General features: G+C 38.5%; 1 protein-coding gene across 1 annotated transcript in view; it reads left to right on the top strand.

Moving 5' to 3' along the window:
* DCAF6 (DDB1 and CUL4 associated factor 6) overlaps positions 1–15955 on the top strand; it is a 254975-nt gene that overhangs the window by 697 nt on the left and 238323 nt on the right. The gene's annotated exons all lie outside the window — the stretch shown is intronic.

The raw sequence follows: 15955 nt of genomic DNA, 5'->3' as shown, positions 1-15955 counted from the left end.
GGGTTTCACGTTCCTATTCCCACTCCCGTAAAACACACTTCGTTGGCATTTACTGTGTTTCTTAGTTCGGCTTTCCAAAAACAACCCTCAGTGCTTGAGGAAGCAAGCAGTCTTCTACTTTTTTCTCATTTTGGGTAACATGGTTTTGTGCGGATTCTGGGTCATGCCTGAGCTAACTAAAAGTCCAGTTTCTTAAAAAGGGACATAAGGTTTTTTTGTTTGTTCTGTATAGGCTTTTACTTTAGAGTCTCAGTCCCCTCCCCCCGTCCCGTGTGTGTGTGTGTTTAAAGACAACAAATGAATTTTTTTTTCAATTTTGCCGCTTTTTGCTATTTGTTGCTGTCATTTGGTTTTGACTTTAATAGAAGAAAATGAAATCTCATTACAGCCGACAGTTCTGGTTTATAAAATAGAGAGAAGCTAGCCTGTATTTTTAATTCTTACCTTTTTTTTTCATTTTATCGTAAGCCATGTGTGTATACATTCTCCTTGGAAAAACTCAAGCAATAAAAATGAAACAAAAATTCCTGTGATTCCCCTTCATTTCAGTTTCTTCTTCATCCCTTTGGGAGTAACAATGTTTATCTGTTGGCTGAGTATTCTTTTAGACTTTGTTCTTTGCATTCTTCAGTGACATATATGTGCATATAGAAATACTTTACTTGTCTGTGTGTCCTGCATACAAGCATTTTTCTGCCACTTGCTTTTCCTGCACTTCATCTTGGAAATCTTTCCCAGGAATTAAAAATAGATGCATTCAATCTTTTAAACTATTACATAGTATTTAATAGTATGAAGGTGTCTAGTCAGCTCCACCTTTCCTCTTTAAATGGATGTTTGCTATTACTAACTCTATGACAATGAACATTCTTGTACATGCGTTTTGTGAATTTATTCTAGGATAACCGGAGTGGTGATTAATTATTGTTATATTAAAACTTAAAATTGTAGAGATTTTGTTTTAACTTTTATTAAAGTTTTATTTGTTTCCTGTTGTATTATACAAGTTAACCTAAAAATGTGTGCATTATTTCTTTTAGAATTTAGTTTCTTAGAACTTAAATTTAGATAAACTTTTTAATAGTTTAATGTGATTTATAATTTGATTTTTTATCTCAGTTGGACAGTTTTTACATTTAAATTCATATATTAACTTTTATTTGTTTCAGTTAGTTCAAGTGTATCTATGCCGAGTTCATTAAAACATAACAAAATCTAAGATTTTCTTTTTTCCTTAACACTATACTTTCCAAAAAGGAGCCCTGTGGTACAGTGGTTAAAGTACTCGGCTGCTAAGAAAAAGGTTGGTGTTTCGAATCCACCAGCTGCTACAGAAGAGAAAAATGTGGCAGTCTGCTTCTGTAAAGATTTACAGCCTTGGAAACTATATTTAAAACAAACAGACAAACTCACTGCCATCAAGTTGATTCCAACTCATAGTGACCCCCAGTGGGTTTCTAAGACTGAAGGCTATAAATCTTTACAAAAGTAGATTGCCCTATCTTCCTTCAGTGGAGCAACTGGTGGGTTTGAATCCTTGATCTTCTGGTTAGCAGCCAAATGTGCAGCTAAACGCCTTACTCACTGTGCCACCAGAGTTCCTTTGGAAATCATATACAGCAATTTTGTTCTGTCCTATATGTTCGCTGAGTCGGAATTGGCAAGAGGTTTGGTTTTTCTGTTCTACTCCCCAGTGAGGTGGAGTTTGTGTGTTGGGTTGAGGGGAATTGAAAGATTCAACTGACTTTTATATATTACAGAATTCAAATATATGTGTATTTATGCAAGTGGTTTCTTACTGTAATATATCAAGTGTGCTAGTAACATATGCTTTATAATCACCACACTCTTGTAATAGCTTGCTTTCAAAGTAGTTTTCCAAGAAGCATTTGAAAATCGTTTATAATTTTTTGGCCTTCACTCTCCTCAAAAAAAAACCCAAACTTCACTGCCATCGAGTGGATTCAGACTCATAATGACCCCTCCTGGGGTTTCTGAGGCAGTAGCTCTACAGAAGTAGATTGCCCAGTCTTCCTAGGAATGGCTGGTGCGTTTGAACCGCCAGACTTCTGCATAGCAGTCAAATGCCTTAGGCACTACACCACCACACTGATAATTTATCCAACTCTTCCACACTAATCTACTGAGTTGAGAGCAAAAAAACAGCAAAATCCACATTGCAGAACCAAACTCGCTGCAATCAAGTCAGTTCTGACTCATAGCAACCCAGTAGGAGAGAGTAGAACTGCCCCATAGGGTTTCCAAGGCTGTAAATTAACCAAAGCCAAATACTTTGTCTTTCTCTCGCTAAGTGGCTGATGGGTTCAAACTGCTGACTTTTTGGTTAGCAAACGAAGGCCTTAATCACTGTGCTACCAGAGCTCCTTAAAATGCATATTCCAAAAAACCAAAATCACTACCATTGAGTCAATTCCAACTCATAGTGACCCCACACACTATACTTCCCAAAAAGGAGCCCTGTGGTACAGTGGTTCAAGTACTCATTGGGTTTCTGAGGCTATAAATCTTTGCAGAAGTAGATTACCCCATCTCCCTTACACAGAGTGGCTGGTGTTTGAACGATTGACCTTCTGGTTAGCAGCCAAAAATGCCTTATTCACTATGCCACCAGAGCTGCTTCTAAAAGCTACATTAGTAGCGCCTTAATGAGATTTTTAAAATTATTTTTTTAAATACTCTTTATAAAACCTTCTTTTAAAAGACTAAAGAAAGTAGATTCCTGTGTTTGTAAACTTTTTAGCACTGTATGTTAAGTGTTTTCCTAATTTATTTTCACTATATTTCTAACAATGATTTACTGCTAAGGGAAAGTAAAATTTTTATAGCATGAGTTGAATTTTCTTGTAACATATGTATTTCAGATTATTTTACCATACAATGTGTTTTTCCTATTGTATTATACAACTTTTGTAGTTAGATTTTATTTAAACTTGAGTAATTACCTCTCTTCCCATACAAGAAAATTACAGCTGAAAAAAAAATCCTTTTATAGGATGAAGATAAATAATTTATCATATGTTATTTAGGAGAAAAGGATGTGAGTGATTACTGGTAGCTCCCAGATTCACAGGGTTCAACTGAACAAATATAATGTGGCTTTTAGCCTAGCATGCATTCAGAAGTAGTTAGTGACTATAATTAAAAAAATAATAATAATATTTTATTGTGTTTTAGGTGAAAGTCTACATAGCAAATTAGAGATTAGAGATTGTAATCTTTATGTACCTGATCTGGTTTTTTTTTTTTATTGTCCAGAGTCAGTGACAACTATAGGCATAAATGTTTCCGTTTCTTAAGATACTGTATACTAGCTGAAGAGTAGGACTTTTGGAATCTAGTGATTGTTGTAATGTATTAACACATTTTTCATTGTAATATGTATGTACAATGCATATATAATTTAATAAATATATGTTGTTGTTGTTATGTGCCGTCGAGTCAGCCCTGACTCATAGCGACCCCTCCTTGGGTTTCCGAGGCAGTATCACTATGGAAGTAGGATTGCCCAACCTTCCTTCCGAGGAATGGCTGGTGGGTTTGAACCGCCATACTTCTGGTTAGCAGTCAAGTGCCTTAGCCACTATGCTACCAGAGCTCCCAATAAATATATAGACACTGCTATAAAAGAAACTAATTTCTGTATATTTCCTTTGATTCATCATATATAAGTTCTGCTCATTTCTCTAATTTTTGATATTGTCTGCAACTTGACTTTAAACTTAATAACCTTTCTTAACAACAGAGAGTAATTGAAAAATAACTTAGAAAAACTTTTCCAGGGAATTTGTTTACTATAATATATAAAATGCTTAATATGAAATATTAATGCCTGAATTATGATTAGGCAGCCAATGACAGTTTTTAGTGAATATTCTCTTTTTGTAAGGGATTTAAGAAATCAAGTGTCCTCTGCATATTACAGTATGTGTTGAAATGGTGATTTTACATTTACATTAATCTTTAGCATATCATGAATACATCTGCAGTCTAAATTATCAGGTTCTTTATAATGTGTTGCCAAGTTAGAATACATTTATATGAGGGTCAGTAAATTGTGACTTTAGCCACTGGGGAAAAGTTCCTGGAACATTTGTATTTTTTATTTATCTTACTCTTGAAATGTCAATGAAAGTTGGAAAATGCACATATTAGTAGTGAAAAATAACTGTTAAATATGCAAAAGATATAGAATGGAAAATACTGATAATACTTTAAAAAAGACCACTAAAGGGCTATTAGCAATCCTGACAACTGCAGATGATATGATAGCTCTACTGTGAATTTCATTCTTACTTCGTATAGAGTGAATTGAAAGTGTTAGGGAGGATAGGAACTTCCAGAAGTGTGGAATTTATATTAAGATATGTTTTAGATCAGTATTTTTTTAAACGTTTTGACTGTGATTTACAACAAGAATACATGTGCACGGAAACTCATGATATACACACAACAAAAATAAAAGATTCTCCAAATGTATTTAGCCAAAAAAAAAAACCAAACCCACTGCCATCAAGTGGATTCTGACTTATACAAAACAAACAAAGTTACTGCTATTGAGTCGATTCTGACTCATAGTGACCCCTCCTTGGGTTTCTGAGGTTGGTATCCCTACGGAAGTAGGTTGCCCAGTCTTCCTTCCGAACCATCAGCCTTCTGGTTAGCAGTCAAATGCCTTAGGCACTACACCACCAGAGTTCCTCTTTGATTCATAGTGACCCTCATTAGGTTTCCAAGGCTATAAATCTTTGTGGAAGTAAACTGCCTCATCTTCCTCCTGTGGACTGGCTGGTGGGTTTGAACCACCAGCCATCTGGTTAACAGTCAAATGCCTTATTCACTACACCACCAGCGCTCCTTACCAGATGGAATAGATGTATATTATTCTATATTGTACTGTTAAAAATGTTGATGTTGGTGTAGTAGTCTACCAATTAATGAGTTTGAGATTTGCAGAACTGTTCTAGATGGTGTTTATAATTTACCAAATTATAATTTCGAAATTGAATATGATTGACTTCATGGTTAGGGTGGATGAGGTTCCTAAGTACTTGAAGCAGATTTTGCTTTTTAATTTTTTTTAAAAGCACTGTTTATGGTTAACTGTTGTTGTTGCTGTTATGTGCCATCGAGTCAAACCTGACTCATAGCGACCCCTCCTTGGGTTTCCGAGGCATTATCACTACGGAAGTAGGATTGCCCAACCTTCCTTCCGAGGAGTGGCTGGTGGGTTTGAACCGCCAGCTGTCTGGTTAGCAGGCAAGTGTCTTAGCCACTATGCTACCAGAGCTCCCTTATGGTTAACTAGGAAGATACAAATAATGAAACTTTCTTTTAAATTGTATCATGGAAAAAATAACTAGGATAGGATACTTTAAAATCATTTCTTGTATAAATACTTAGGGGTGGAAATGCTAGATTGTAGGATAAGAAAGGACCATTCCCTGGAGAAGGATGTCGTGGCAAGGTGGAGGGTCGATGAAAGAGGGGAAGGCCCTCAATGAGATGGATTGACATGGTGGTAGAAGTGATGGGATGAAATATAGCAAGAATCATGGAGCTGGTGCTGGACCGGCGGTGTTTCGTTCTGCTATGCACAGGGTCGCTATGAGTTGGGGATGACTGGACGGGCACCTAACAACAACAACGACCTGATAAGTGTGTTCAACTTTATAAAAAGCTGCCAGATGGTTTTTCAAAGTAATTGTACCAAACCACATTCCCGTCAGCAGTGCATGAGAGTTGCAGTTTCTCCATATTCACATTAGCAGTTGGCATTCTGAGTTTTCCCAATTTTAGTTGAAAGATGGGTGGTTCAAGCTAACCAGCAGCTCCATGGAAGAAAGATATGGCAGTTTGTTTCTGTGAAGATTTATAGCCAGAAATATTTGGAAACTCTGTGGGGGCAATTCTTCTGTCCCATAAGGCCAGACTTCATCTCAAGTACTTCAGTCATGTCAGAAGGGGCCAGTCTCCAGAGAAGGATACCATGCTTGGTAAAGTATTGTTGTTGTTGTTGTTGTTATTTGCCGTCGAGTAGGCCCCGACTCATAGCGACCCCTCCTTGGGTTTCCGAGGCATTATCACTATGGAAGTAGGATTGCCCAACCTTCCTTCCGAGGAGTGGCTGGTAAAGTATAGGGTAAGTTAAAAATGGGAAGACCCTCAACGAAATAAATTGACACAGTGGCTGAAACGATGCGCTCGGGTATAGCTAACATAGTGAAGGTGGTGCAGGCTGGGCCTTTTCCTTCTTTGTGTGTAGGGTCACTCTGAGAGGAATAGACTTGATGGCAATAGGTCTGGTTTTAAGAGTACTCTGAGTAGAGGGAAATCACTGTAGCCATAATTTGCATTTCCCTGATAGTTAATAATGTTGAGCATCTTGGGTAAGTATTCAAATTTACTTTCTTAATATTTGATCGTAAGAATTCTTTATATTTTTAGATACGAGTTCTTAATCTGATAAATATGTAGCAAATATTTTTCCCCAATTTGTGTCCTGTCTTTTTTAAAATAGGATCTTTTATAAACAGGAATTCCCCACTTTTTGAAAGTTCGCTTTATGCCACTTTTACCAAAGTCCTACGTAAGTACCTTTTTTTTTCTTTTTTCCTTGCTAACTGAAAGAAGGAGCTCTGGTAGTATAGTGCCTAAGGCACTTGACTGCTAACCAAAGGGCTGGCCCTTCAAACCCACCAGCCACTCCTTGGAAGGAAGATGGGGCAATCTACTTCCGTAGTGTTACTGCCTTGGAAACCCAAGGTGGGGTCGCTGTGAGTTGGGTCCGACTGGACGGCACATAACAACAACAACAACTGAAAGAAATAAGAAAAGGATTTTCACTTTAACAAAAAAAGAAGAAAAATGAAACTAGCGTTTGCTGCTTGTTTTGCAGCAAAGCTGTTAAAGACACAGGATGCACCCTGAGGAGCAAGAGTAGCATCCCCAAGCTCTGTCTTAGGGAACTACATGCAGCATCTCAGCATGAAGCTTCCATGGTTTGGAACTGTGTCCGTGAACATGATATGTTTGTGTTATTTTAGGTTTAATGTGTGATGTGGTACGGAGCTCTGGTGGCGTAGTGCTTAAGGCATTTGACTGCTAACCAGAAGGCTGCAGTTCAAATCCACCAGCTGCTTCTCAGAAGGAAAGTTGGGCAATCTACTTCCATAGTGATACCGCCTCAGAAACCCAAGGAGGGGTCACTGTGAGTTGGATCTGACTTGACGGCAGTGGGTGGTGGTGGTGGTATGTGGTATGATTCAATAGGTAATTTTTTGGGGTCATGGAATGCTAAAAAAAATTTCTCATATAAATAAATTGTAATTGCTTCTTTGTTTTACACCATGTCAGCTTATGAAAGGTTTCATAGGAATGCTTTACTTTCAGATAGCAGAGGAAACCTGTAGTTCAGGTTGCAAAAATTTCTATTATATTTTCTTGTAGAATTTTTCTATTTTTAGAACATTTAGCTCTGAATAATTCTGAGTTAATTTTTATATATGCTGTGAGGTAAGGGTCAAGGTTAATGTCTTTTCATATGAATGTGCAGTTGATTTAGCACCATTTGTAAAAAGACTGTCCTTTTCCCTCTGTTGAAAATAAATTGACCATACATATGTAAGTCAATTTCTGGACTATTAGATTCCATTGATATAGTTGTCTATCCTTATACCAGTACCTGACATCTTTATATTAAGTGTTGAAATCAATTAGTATAATATTTTGAACTTGGTTCTTTTTTTTCTAAATTGTTTGAATTGTTCTGGCCTCTTACATTTCCATATGAATTTTAGAATCAGCTTGTCTGTTTCTATGAAAAATACTGCTGGAAGGAGAGTGAAGGAAACCAAAGATTTGAGGAAGAAATTAGTCCACAGGGCTGTTGTCTCACTCAAACACATGTCTTCTGGCCTGGGATCAGAAGAGCTAGATGGTCCCCAGCTACCCCAACTAACTGTTCTGACCAAGGACACAATAGAAGGTCCTGATTAGAATGGGAGAAAAATGTAGAACAAAACTCAAATTCAAAAAAAGATCAGACTTGCTGGACTGACAGAGAGTAGAGGACCTCCCCCCACCACCACCACTATCACCCTAAGATACCCTTTTAACCTGAACTAAAGCCACTGCTTGAGGTCACCTTTCAGTCAAATAATAGATTGGCATATAAAATAAACCTTAACATCTGTGAGGAATGGGCTGCTTTAAAAATCAACTGTATGAGACCAAATGGTCAATATTTACCCAAAAACAAAGATGAGAAGGCAAGAAGAGGCAGGGAAAGTGGAGGAATGGAAACAGTGAACGCAGGGTGGAAGTGGGGAGAGTGCTGACACATTGCAGGGACTATAACAAGTCACAGAACAACTTGTGTATGAATTTTTGAATGGAAATCTAATTTGTTGTGTAAACTGTCACAACAGTAAAATGTTGGAAAAAAAAGACTTCTGGGGTTTATTCAATATATGTTATTTGTGTTCAATATATGTTATTTCAAGGAGAACAGATACTTTTATAATACTGAATCTTTTAATCTATGATCATAGTATATCTCCCCATACATTTAGGTATTCTTTCATTTTTCTCAGTGATGTTTTGTAATTTACATTGTACAAATCCTCATCATCATTTGTTAGATTTACTGTCTGTGTATTTTATGTATTTATGTAGAGATGGTAGGATGACTCATTTACAATCTGTGATATGCAGAATAATATCCAATTATTCTTCTATGGTTTATAAAAATACAATTGATTTATTTACATTGGCCTTCCAATGTCCAGCCTTAGTAATCTTATTCATCAGTTATAGTAATTTTTTTTCTAATAGATTATTAGAAAAGTTAAAGGGAAGAACATGCTTGGCATTTCTCAAAGCTGAAAGAACCGAAGAAAAAAATTCAAGCCTTTAGTTGCAATATTGAAAGACTATGGGCAAAATACTGAATGATGCAGGAAGCATCAAAAGAAGATGGAAGGAATATACAGATTCATTGTACCAAAAAGAACTGGTTGACAATCAAGCATTTCAGGAGGTAGCATATGATCAAGAATCAATGATATTAAAGGAGGAAGTTGAAGCTACACTGAAGGAATTGGTGAAAAACAAGACTCCACAAATTGATGGAATATCCACTGAAGTGTTTCAACAGACAAATTCTGTGCTGGAGGCACTTACTCATCCATACCAAGAAATTTGGGAGACTGCTACCTGGCCAACTTACTGGAAGATAGCCATATTTGTACCCATTCCAAAGAAAGGTGATCCATCAGAATGTACAAATTATTGAACAATATTGTTAATATCATACACAAGTAAAATCTTGCTGAAGATAATCCAAAACCGGTTGCAGCAATATATTGGCCAGGGAACTTCCAGAAATGCAGGCTGGATTCATGAGAAGACATGGAATGAGGGATATCATTGCTGATGTCAGATGGATCTTGGCTGAAAGCAAAGAATAACAGAAAGATGTTTACTTGTGTTTTATTGACTATGCAAAATCACTTGACAGTGTGGATCATAACAAATTATGGATAACATTGAGAAGAATGGGGATTCCAGAAGACTTAATTATACTCATGAGGAACCTGTACATAGACCAGGAGGCTGTTGTTCGAACAGAACAAGGGGATACTGCATGCTTTAAAATCAGGAAGGGTATGTGTCAGGGATGTATGCTTTCTCCATGCTTATTCAGTCTGTATGCTGCGAGATAATCTGAGAAGCTGGACTATATGGAGAAGAATGTTGAATCAGGAATGGAGGAAGACTCATTTACAATCTGTGATATACAGATGACACATCCTTGCTTGCTGAAAGTAAAGATAGCTTGAACCACTTACTTGTGAAGATTAAAGGCTACAGTTTGCAGTATAGATTACACCTCAACATAAAGAAACTGAAAATGCTCACCACTGGACCAATAAGCAGCACCATGATAAATGGAGAAAAGATTGAAGTCAGGGATTTCATATTACTTGGATCCACAATCCACGTCAGTGGAAGCAGCAGTCAAGACATCATACGATGTATTGCACTGGGCAGATCTGCTGCAAAAGATCTCTTTAAAGTGCTGAAGAGCAAGGATGTCTGTTTTAAAACTAAGTTGTGTTTAAGCCAAGCCATGGTGTCTTCAGTAGCCTTATATACATGTGAAAGCTGGACAATGAGTAAAACCGAAGAAGAGTTGATGGTCTTGACTTTCGGTGTTGGCAAAGAATACTGAAAATACCACGGACCACGAGAAGAATGAACGAATCTGTCCTGGAGGAAGTGCAGCTGGAATGCTTCTTGGAAGTGAGAATGGCCAACTTCATCTCACCTACTTTGGTCATTTTGTCAGAAGGGGCCAGTCCCTGGAGAAGGATCATGCTTGGTAAAGTGGGGGGTCAAAAAAAAAGGGGAAAGTTCTCAACAAGATGGCTTGGCACAGTGGCTGCAACGATGGGCTCAAGTGTAGCAAGGACTGTGGGATGGTGCAGGAGTAGGCAGTGTTGTACATATGGTCGCTATGAGTTGGAGCTGACTCAGCGGCACCTAACAACAACACTACAACAGATTCTTGGGAATTATGTATAGTATTATGTCACTACATATAAAAATAGTTTTATTTCTTCCTTTCCCACCTGTTTGCTCTTTCTTTCTTTGCTTAATTGCCCAGGCCAGGATTCCAGTAGGATCTTGAATAGAACTAGTAAGAGTAAACATTTTTGACTCATTGCTGATCTTAGTGAAGCTTTTTGTGCATTTAATGAGATGATTATATAATTTTTTTCACTTATTCTAAGTAAATATTGTGCTAATATATTGATTGATTTTTGAATACTGAATCCCACTTGGTGATGATAAATTATCTTTTCTATATTATTAGTTTCGATTTTGTAAGGATTTTGTGTCTGTGGTCTTGAAAGTTACTAGTCTATAGTTTTTTCATATTTGTGTCTGGTTTTGGTATCAGGGTAATGGTGACGTCTCAAAATAAGTTGGGATGTATTTTCTCCTTTTGTGTTCTGAAGGATCTTGTTTAGAATTGAAATTACTTTTTCCTTACTCATTTCACCAATTTCTTCATTCAAACTATCAGGGTTTTCAGGTTTTTTCATAGTAAAGTTTTTGTTTGGTTGATACTTTAAAATCTTTCTGTTTTGAGATAATTGCAGATTTTTGTACAGTTGTAAGAAGTAATACAAAGAGATTCCATATACCTTTCAACCAGTTTCCTCACTGGCAACATATTCTGTAACTGTAGTACAATATCACAATCAGGAAAGTGACAGAATCCATATCAGATTTCAGTAGTTTTACACGTACTTCTGTGTGTGTTTAGTTCCATGTACTTTTAACATGTGTAGACTAGTGTGACTTCACCACTTTGAAGACACAAAACAGTTCCATTGAAAGGTCCCTCATGTATTAGCTTCCTGAGGTTGCCATAGTATAGTACCACAGACTTAATTTCTTATGAGAACAGAAATTTATTGCTTCATAGTTATATAGGTTAGTAATCTGAATTTAGGTTACTGGCAGGCCTTTGCTCTCTTTGAATGCTTAGGGGAAAATCCTTTTTCTTTTTTCCCAACTTCTGGTAGCACCAATGTTTCATGGCTTGCAGCTGCATCGTAACTCCCTCATCACAGGGCTCTCTTTCCTATCTGTGTCTCTTTTCCTCTTCTATGAAGACACCACTCAGATTGCGTACCACTTGTTTGTCAGTTTGTCGTTCTGTGGTGGCTTATGTGTTACTGTGAAGCTGGAGGCTATGCCACTGGTATTTCAAATACCAGCAGCGTCACCCATGATGGACATGTTTCAGCAGACCTTCCAGACTAAGACAGATTTGGAGGAAGAAAGGGGCCATCCACTTCTCCAAGAATTGGCCAGTGAAAACCTTATGGATGCTTACTAGAAAACTTTATTAATAGCCCTGAGACATTGCCCAACATAGTACTGGAAGATCAGCCCCTCAGGTCAGAAGGCACTCTAAATATGGCCAGGAAAGAGATGCCTCCTCAGAGTAGAGTTGACTTTAATGATATGGATGGAATAAAGCTTTCAGGACTTCCATTTGCTGATGTGACATGACTCAAAATGGGAAGAAACAGCTGCAAACATCCATTAACAATAGGAACATGGAATGTAAAAGGTATGAATCTAGGAAAATTGGAAGTTGTAAAAAACGTAATGCATAAAGATCGATAATCTAGGTATTAGTAAGCTAAAATGGACTGGTTTTGGCCATTTTGAATCAGACAACCATATGATCTACTATGCCTGGAATGACAGATTGAAGATGAATGGCATGACATTCATCGTCACAAATAATGTTTCAAGGTCTGTCCTGAAGTACAGTGCTGTCAGTGATAGGATGATATCCATACACCTGTGAGGAAGATCAGTTAATACTACTATTATTCAAACTTACACACCAACCATCAAAGGCAAGAACAAGGAAATGGAAGATTTTTACCAACTTCTGTAGTCTGAATTTGCCCAAACATGCTATCAAGATGTGTTATTACTGGTGATTGGAATGCAAAAGTTGGAAACAAAGAAGAATCACTGGTAGTTGGAAACTGTGGCCTTGGTGATAGAAATGACCCTGGAGATTGCATGATGGAATTTTGCAAGACCAACCACTTACTCATTGCAAATACCTTTTTTCAACAACATAAATGGTGGCTATACAAGTGGACTTCGCCAGATGGAACACACAGGAATCACAGCAACTACATCTGTGGGCAGAGGTAATGGAGAAACTCATTATCTTCAGCGAAAACAAGGCCAGAAGCTGACTATGGAACAGACCATCAATTGTGCATATGCAAGTTCAACTTGAAGTTGAAGACAATTAAAACAAGTCCACGAGAGCCAAAATATGACCTTGATTATATCCCTCCTGAATTTGTGTTGTTATTTGCCTTCAAGTTGGACCCGACTCATAGCAACCCCTCCTGGGTTTCCGGGGCTGTATCAGTACGGAAGTAGATTGCCCAACCTTCCTTCTGAGGAGTGGCTGGTGGATTTGAACTGCCAGCTTTCTGGTTAGCAGTTAAGTGCCTTAGGCACTATGCTTCCAGAGCTCCCCTCCTGAATTTAGAGACCATCAAAGAATAGATTTGATGCATTGAACACCAGTGACTGAAAACCAGAGGAATTGTGGGATGACATCAAGAACATCATCCATAAAGAAAGCAAATTGTCATTAAAAAGACAGGAAAGGAAGAAAAGACCAAAAGGGGTGTCAGAAGAGACTGAAACTTTCTCTTGAATATAGAGAAATGGAAGAAATGAGAAGATAAAAGAGCTGAACAAAAGATTTCAAAGAGCAGCTCGAGAAGACAAAGTCAGTTATAATGAAATGTGCACAGACCTATAGAGTTAGAAAAACAAAAGGGAAGAACATATTTGGCTGAAAGAACTTAAGAAAAAATTCAAGCTTTGAGTTGCAACACTGAAAGGTTCTGTGGGCAAATCATTGAATGATGCAGGAAACATCAAAAGAAGATGGAAGGAGTACACAGAATCACTGTACCAGAAAGAATTGGTTGATGTTCATCCATTTCAGGAGGTGGCATATGATGAAGAACCAGTGGTACAGAAGGAAGAAGTTGAAGCTGCACTGAAGGAAGTGGCAAAAAACAAGCCTCCAGGAATTGATGGAATACCCATTGAGATGTTTCAACAAACACATGCTGCACTGGAGGCACTTAATTGTCTATACCAAGAAATTTGGAAGACAGCTACCTGGCCAGCTGACTGGAAGAGATCCATGTTTCTACCTATTGCAAAGAAAGGCAATCCTACAGAATGTTGGAATTATTGCACAATATCATTAATATCACACTCAAGTAAAATCTTGCTGAAGATAATTAAAAAATGGTTGCAGCAGTATATTGACAGGGAACTTCCAGAAATGCAAGCTGGATTCATGAGAGGACATGGAATGAGAGATATTATTGCAGATCTCAGATGGATTTTAACTGAAAGCAAAGAATACTAGAAGAATGTTTACTTGTGTTTTATTGACTACGTAAAATCATTTGACTGTGTGGGTCATAAGAAACTATGGATAACATTGAGAAGAATGGAATTCCAGAACACTTAATTGTGCTCAATTGTGAGCACAATTGTACATAGACCAAGAGGCTGTCGCTTGAACAGAACAAGGGGATGGTGTTGCTGTTAGGTGCCGTTGAGTCATCTCTGACTCACAGTGACCTCATGTACAGCAGAACAAAACACCACCCAGTCCTGTGCCAGCCCCATGATCCCTGCTATACCCGAACCCATCGTTGCAGCCACTGTGTCAATCCATCTCATCAAGGGGCTTCCCCTTTTAAATTGTCCCTCTACTTTGCCAAGCATGATATCCTTCTCCAGGGAATGGTTCCTTCTGACAACACGACCAAAGTATGTGAGATGAAATCTGGCCATTCTCACTTCCAAGCAGCATTCCAGCTGCACTTCCTCGAGGACAGACAGATTTGTTAGTTCTTGTAGCAGTCCATGGTACTTTGAGCATTCTTCACCAGCACCACAACTCAAAAGCATCGACTCTTCTTCGGCCTTCCTTTTTTGTTGTCCAGCTCTCACATGCATATGATGCGATTGAAAATACTGTGGCTTGTGTCAAATGTACCTTAGTCTTCAAGGAAACATCTTTGCTCTTCAGCACTTGAAAGAGGTCCTTTGCAGTAGATTTGCCCAATGCTATAGGATGTTCTATGCTATAGGGAGTAAGGGGATTAAAAGCCAGGAACTTGGACAGAGGAGCAAGCAGCCATGGGGATCCAGGTAAGGAGACGGAACTCAGGCACGCCCAAAGCAGCAGGGTGGGAGAGTGGGAGAAAGGGGAGTAGAAGCCCAGGAACCCAGACAGAGGAGCAGTCAGCTGCAGGCATCTAGGTGAGGAGAGGGAACCTAGGCATGCCCAAAGCAGCAGGGTGGGAGAGCGGGAGAAAGGGGATTAAAAGGCCAGGAACCCAGATGCAGGGATCCAGGTAAGGGTGGTACGAGAGGTTTCCAACAGGGAGACAAACCTGTCTGTCGGTTTGTCCTACCCTGGTGACGTGTTGATGTGAGCTTTGAGGATGAGCCACTGGTGTTTCAAACCCAGCAGGAAGCACATGGTGCACAGGTATCAGCCCAGCTTACAGACTGAGACAGACTAGGAAGAAGGAAGAGGCCATCCACTTCTCAAAGAACTGGCCAGGGAAAACCTGGCAAAGAAACACTGTTTGATACATTACCACGCAACATTATGAATAGTCCAATTAGGTTAGAAGGCTCTCAAAATAGGACTGGGAAAGAGCTGCATCATCTGAGTAAACCCATCCTTACTCATATGGATGAGGTAAAAGCTTTTGAGACCTCCATTTGCTGATGTGGCACCACTCAAATGGAAGAGAAACAGCTGCAGAAATCAATTAATCATCAGAACATGGAATGTACGAAGTATGAATCTAGGAAAATTGGCAGTTGTCAAAAATGAAATGGAATGCATAAAGATTGATACCCTCGGCATTAGTGAGCTGAAATGGACTGGTTTTGGCCACTTTGAATCAGACAACCACGTGACCTACTATGCCAGGACTGACAGTTTGAAGAGGAATGGCGTGGCTGGCATTCATCATCACAAAGGATAATTCAAGATCTGTCCAGAAGTACAATGCTGTGAGTGATAGGATAATATCCATACACCTACAAGGAATACCCATTAATACGACTATTATTCAAATTTATGCCCCAACCACCAAAGCCACAGATGAGGAAATTGAAGATTTTTATCAGCTTCTGCAGTCTGAAATTGACCAAACATGCAATCAGGATGTGTTAATTATCAATGGTGACTGGAATGCAAAAGTTGGAAACAAAGAAGAATCACCGGTAGTTGGAAAATTTGGCCTTGGTGACAGAAATAATGCTGGAA

The sequence above is a fragment of the Orycteropus afer genome, unplaced genomic scaffold, assembly GCF_000298275.1.
Source record: "Orycteropus afer afer isolate SDZICR_OR568_19922 unplaced genomic scaffold, OryAfe1.0 scaffold00044, whole genome shotgun sequence".
Taxonomy (NCBI): Eukaryota; Metazoa; Chordata; class Mammalia; order Tubulidentata; family Orycteropodidae; genus Orycteropus; species Orycteropus afer.
Note: the sequence above shows the minus strand (reverse complement) of the source record. Positions and strands in the feature narration are given on the sequence as shown.